This window comes from Rhinopithecus bieti, unplaced genomic scaffold (assembly GCF_001698545.2).
Source record: "Rhinopithecus bieti isolate Rb0 unplaced genomic scaffold, ASM169854v2 scaffold_414, whole genome shotgun sequence".
In the NCBI taxonomy this organism is placed as follows: domain Eukaryota; kingdom Metazoa; phylum Chordata; class Mammalia; order Primates; family Cercopithecidae; genus Rhinopithecus; species Rhinopithecus bieti.
Window position 1 is genome coordinate 127,460 of NW_016802965.1, and position 5,903 is coordinate 133,362.

General features: G+C 49.0%; 1 protein-coding gene across 1 annotated transcript in view; it reads right to left on the minus strand.

Moving 5' to 3' along the window:
- Positions 1-5,903, minus strand: part of SLC16A2 (solute carrier family 16 member 2) — a 110,888-nt gene that overhangs the window by 103,515 nt on the left and 1,470 nt on the right. The window lies entirely within an intron of this gene.

Below are 5,903 nucleotides of genomic sequence, written 5' to 3' on the forward strand. Positions count from 1 at the left end.
GTTAGCCAGGATGGTCTCGATCTCCTGACCTCGTGATCCGCCCGTCTCGGCCTCCCAAAGTGCTGGGATTACAGGCTTGAGCCACCGCGCCCGGCGGGACAGCCAATTTCATCCCTTCTCCCACCAATGCTGGAAACTGGAGCGAACCAGAGGATAAAAGAGGGTGAGACTCCTAGGGTGAAGAGGCTGCACTTCCTTAAGCCACCCAAACAGGCCACATTCCCCACCCACAAGGAGGTGTCAAGCGATTTCACATTATCTACCGTAGCACCCAACTTCAGGCAGGTGATGAAATCTCCCTAGGTTTAGTCTTCTGTCACCCCTAAAGCCAGAGAGAGCTGGGGTTGCCTAAACCCGCTTCCCAGTAATCTTTGAATATAGGAGGATGAAGGCAGAAAAAAACTTGCAATAAAGTTTCCCAGTCCCACTGCTGGGGAGTTGCAAATGGGTCCAACTCAAGAGGTACAACCCAGGCTGGCCATACTCTTCATCACCCTCACCTAGCAAGCTTCTTAGTCTGGTTCCTTTGCACTAGTACAGCATAATCTTTATAGAAGCCTCTGGTACACCTAATTCCATGAACAGATGAGAAATGACTTATTTCAGATAGAATATTCATAATCTATAGCTTAGGGTGTAGGGCATAGGATGTGTATATGTGTGTGTGCACGTGCACACATGTGTATATATGTAGAACAAAGCCTTTTCTCTAGGGTTCAATCATTCAATCTCAGGTGAGACAACTCCTTTCAAGACAGGACGTCCCACTCCATAGTTCACACAATCTGAAAAGAATAGTTTTTACCTTTTCAAAATGCAACAAAACCATAAAATGAGGCTGGTGGGAAAAGCAGTGCATCTTCCTGGGAAACTGCTCTGCTCAAAAGGTTGAGATGGCATGCTTTATGTAATTCTACAAATGTTGACAGTCCAGCTGCTTGTTTACTCTTCATGGGCTTGAGGCAATACTGCCAATGACATCCAAGGAAAAGGAAAGAGAGCTCTGTGCCTACTACTTCTCTAAGCACACTCTCAGCTAAGCCCTGACGCTGCAATTGACCAGGGATTGTGGACATCTAATGGGGCCTTCTCCAGGATCACAGTAGCAACCTTCCCCAACCCCACCACAGCAGGATCCAGGCAGTGGCCCTGAGCCAGCTAACAAAATGCCTTGTTTGAAGACCTCTGAGGGGAACCCCATCTAGGAATCCGTTTCCTCTGCTAGCTGGAAGTAACAGCAAATCAAGGTCACACTGACTATGCATTTCTGAGATATAAGACTGTGCTGTGAGAAATTAAATTTCAGAAGAGGGGTCCAAACTGAGGCTTGAGGAAATGTTTATAATTTAATGCTTTTGAGGAACAGGTTCAAATGCTGGAAAACAGCAGCATACAGACCCACCCTGCTTGCCTGTAGCAGGCCAAATTGAGGGAGTTCTCTTGGAGACCCAGCTCCATACCAACTAGGACACTCTAGAAGAAGCAGCTCCACATGCAGGGTTGCCCTTACATGCTGAGTAAAAAGGAGTGGGTAAATTTTAAACACATCTATACCCATGGGCAGCCCCATAGTCTTTAAATACAAATGACGTGGGGAAATGATGCCTATATGGCTTTTCCTTGCTTTCCCAATCTTCTCCCAACCCATCCTCACTGTCATTCAGGCAGCTTAACAAACTTTTATTTGCTTAAATGAGTCAAAATGTGTGACATATGAATAGTAAAGAATAAGATATCACGTAATTTTAGAAGGATAGAAAGTTTAGTCAAACCCTCTCATTTTATAGATAGATAAACTGAGATACAGAGAGGTGAAGTGCCTGTCCAAAGTCACAGAACAAGTTAGGGGCACAAGTTGTCTAAGTCATAGTTACTGCCTAGCTGGTATCACTGAGACCGCCAGCTTTGGGGAGTCGAGATTTGGCCCTGGGTCTTGCTTTTTTAGACTTAGAATGAGCATTTGAGGCCACTGGACAGTGAGCCAGGCATCCAGCCTCAACCAGCTACCCCAACTCAAACAAGCATCCTCCTGGTTGGCCTCCAAATGACCCAATCTCTTATTCTCATCCCTTTCAGTATGAGTCATGGTCATAGTTCAAGATCCCGTTTGGTTGGAAAGGAGGCAGGGGAACAACTTGAGAGATGCCTGGCCAAGGGCTGTGTGGCTTGAAGCACCACAGCAGGTGCTAAGCCAACCTGATCTAGCTCTGCTGGACAGTAGTCAAGAGCCTTCAGCTGAAGTCAAGAGATGGGCAGATTTGCTCAAAATATACTTTGCTCCCAAAGTCAGCAATTTAGTGTTACAGTCCAGTGAGACACTGAGCAATGAAAACCCCTAAGGTGGGAAGGAGAAAGACAGCCTACTCTACCTGGCCCCACCCATCCTTGGGACTCTTGGTTCACCCAAAGGCAGAGTGTATCATTCTTCCCCATGCCTAGAAAATTCTGTTTCCATCAGAGTGGACCATCAGCCTGAACTATCTTGTGCCTAGTAGTGAACCTTCCTGACCATTGTCCCTTTCTCTGGTGATGAAAGCCTCAGCCTTGACCCCCCCTTGGGAGCTTACAAGGACCATGTTTATAAACTGCCCAATAAAAAAAAAATGCCTTCCATATTTTATGGCTCAGTGGTGGACTGGCACTCAAGTTTTACTCTGGAGTACTTTTAAAAAGACTTAAGCATAGAGCCAATGTTAGCAACTCTGGCTTGTTCTGCCTTGTCCTCTGAACTCCCAATCCTAACCCTATTGCAGCTCCAACTCACTTAGGCTCCCAATATTGAGTTGGGGCCAACAACCAATGGCATCTTGCTTCTCTTTCCCCTCTTTCCTCCAAAAAGGCCCCCCTACCACCCCAGGAAGCTATGCTTGGGCCTCTACTTTCCACGGAATTGCCTGGTTGTCTCCTGTCCTGTCTATTTGGTCTGGGTTGGGGAACTCCCAAATTTCCCATGATCTTGGCAAGAAATACAGGCTCATTTCCCTCCTGATCTTTTCCCTTTTTTCACTAAACCAGACTTTGATTACTTGCCTCCCTCTCAGGAACCTTTTGCCTGCCAATCCACCCAAGCCTAGGATCCAGGGAAAGTTGGCTTTCCTCCAAAACTGGTGAAGAGAGGGGACAAGATATACAGCTGGTGACACCACACAACTGTATACATTAAAGGATCCACAAAAACTGCACATTGCGTGCTCTAGTAAGGCCTGAATCCCATTTCCCTTCTAACTTCTGTGGCTTTTTCCCATGCCCAGAGGCACTCTGATGTGGAGCTGTTCCTCAAACATCAAAACTACCTTTCTTCCCAGCTACTTGGGAGGCTGAGGCAGTAGGACTGTTCGAGGCCAGGAGTTTGAGACCAGCCTGGGCAACACAGCAAGAGTCTGTTTTTTTAAAAAATAATAACAAATAAAAATTAGCCGGGTGTGGTGGTGCATGCCTGTAGTTCTAGCTACTTGAGAGGCTGATGTGGGAGGATTGCTTGTGCCCAGGAATTTGAGGGTGTAGTGAAATATGACTGTGCCACTGCACTCCAGCCTGGGCAACAGAGCAAGATCCCATCTCTAAAAATAAAGTACAAAAAACTACCTTTCTGTGGGGCTTCCTCACAACAATCCCAATCATCTGCAGGACCTTCCGCCCATTAAACCAATCAACACAGCTTTAGGTCTGTGAAGATATTAGGTCTAGTCAAAGAGAAATTGGGTTATGAGGTGCCTCCAAACACTAAATTCATAGACTTTTAGAGATGGAAGTCATGTCAGACATTAATAAAATGGACTACACACCAAATTCCTTGAGTGTGGGGTGTACATTCTGTTTCTCCCAGAATGGCTATTGGACAAATACTGGCTGAAAAAAATGATACAAACTTCGATTAGCTTCTTCTATCCCTTTGAGACACCAGTGCTGTGGCACAGATGGCTGGGAAAATTTTGAGTAAACAGCAGAAAGTGTCTGCAGGCAAAGACACATTCAGAATCTCAGGATCTGAATGGTTGCTTGGGAAAGTCGAAGGGCTCAAGAAAGGTAGTACTAAGGATGAGATTTTCTAGGAGCTCCATAATGTGGTAGAGTGTTCCTGACTTTTCCGAAATAAAAACTGTGGTGTCCCTGAGAGCCTCTAGTATCAAAAATAATGTCAGTGAGTTCAAGATACACTACAGCAAGGACCCAAGTCAAAGTATTTTGAGACCCTAGGGACATACCAAGTTCCTTTCTGTTTCTTCCTGACCTATACTCACTATACTTTAAACCAGTGACCTCAGCCCCTCAGTGGACCTGGTCTGTGTCAGAGTATGCACTAGCCACACCTCTGCATATCCCACTGCACCCCCACTACCACCCCCACCCTCTAGCTGCACTGTGAGGTCTTGACCGGAAAGTCCCAGCCAGCCCTCCCCCTGAGTCCCCTATGATCACCTACTTTGAAGTCTGTTCCCCAGCAGTGAGCCTCTTCCTGGTAAAATAGTAGTTTTTCCAAGTTTTATTATACACTCCTAAGATCACAGATCTAGGCCTCCTCACACCATATAAATGCCAGAGCCTAGCTTCAGCCTAGCCTCTACTGCTTCTCATCAAGTTTCACTCAGACTTTGCCACTCACTGATCCTGAAGGCCAACAGCCTGCCTTCAACCACAGGGCAATGCTCAGCAGGTGCCCTTGGAGGTAACCTAGGCAACAGCATGAGTCCCTACACTGCCTGCTTTCCCAAGAGCCCCTGAACTGCAACAAAGCAGGAAAAAAGGTGGTCCCAGGGGTGAGTGTGGCAGCCATCTTCCCTGCAGAAGTTGCTCTGCACTGGCCCAGGACCCCTCCACTCCAGCATCACAGTGGGCCTGGGTAGTCAAGAGATTTCCTTTGACAGCCACTGACGCACACTTGAACTATCTTCAGAGGGGCCTGCACACTGCTGCTGTGCCAATGAATCAACAAGGTCTGAGGCACCAAGATCCCCAAATCCCCTTCCGCCAGGGAAGTCCAGCAAAGCTGCAAACTAAAACCACAAGTCCTCAGTTGAAAAAGGTGGGAGAAGGCCCAGGGAATCCACAGGTGGACACTCCAGAATTCAAGGTTTCTGTGTTCACTTAGTAATTCCCAGGTCCCCTCAAATGGCAGGAGAAATATGTGGCGGTTGGAGGTTGGCGAGAGGAAGGAACCCCTCAGTCCCAGGGCAACACTACGAAAAGCCACATATTCTGAGTTGTGAAGTTGGGGCTGGTGGCAAGAGTCGAGCTGTCCTGAGGAGCCACGAGAGGGAGCAAGCCTTGCCAGAGAGGGCATCCCAATCCCCTGTCTTCGTCTGAGTCCCTCACCAGAACTGCTGAGGGATTTCGCCAGCGGCTTTGCTGGGAAAGCGAGATGGTTCCTCTGACTTCTCCCACCTCACAGGCGGCCTCAATGCGAAGAGCGCGCACGCCTGGGGTCTTGCGTCCAATGGCCTGGAGAGCGAGGGCTATGCCCCCCAACTCTGTCTGAGATCAAGTCAGCCCCAGGCGAAAGCTGGAGTGGCGGTCCGGCATTCAGGCTGTAGGCCGAACGAGGCACCCCACCGGTAGCAGAGAGGCGCGGGGTGCGGGGAAAGGCAGGGCTGAGGTTGGGGGCGGTGCGGAGTGAGCAGCAGGGCCCAGCCTGCCTGCCGCCTCACGCCTCTCTGGCAGGAGACTACGGAGACCGCCTCCCCGCCCGCTTTGGGGCTCGGCTCATAGGGCACGGAGATCCGTTCACTCCCGCCGGGCGGCAGAGGACTGCCGGGCACGGCTGGGCCGTAACTGCAGCAGCCAGAGAAGCACGCACACCCCCACTCTAACTCCCTCCCTCCCTTTCTCTCCTACAGACACGCACGCCTGCCATGTGTTTGACTCTTCGCTCATAGTCATCAGGATTCCTAAAGTGTTTTTAACAG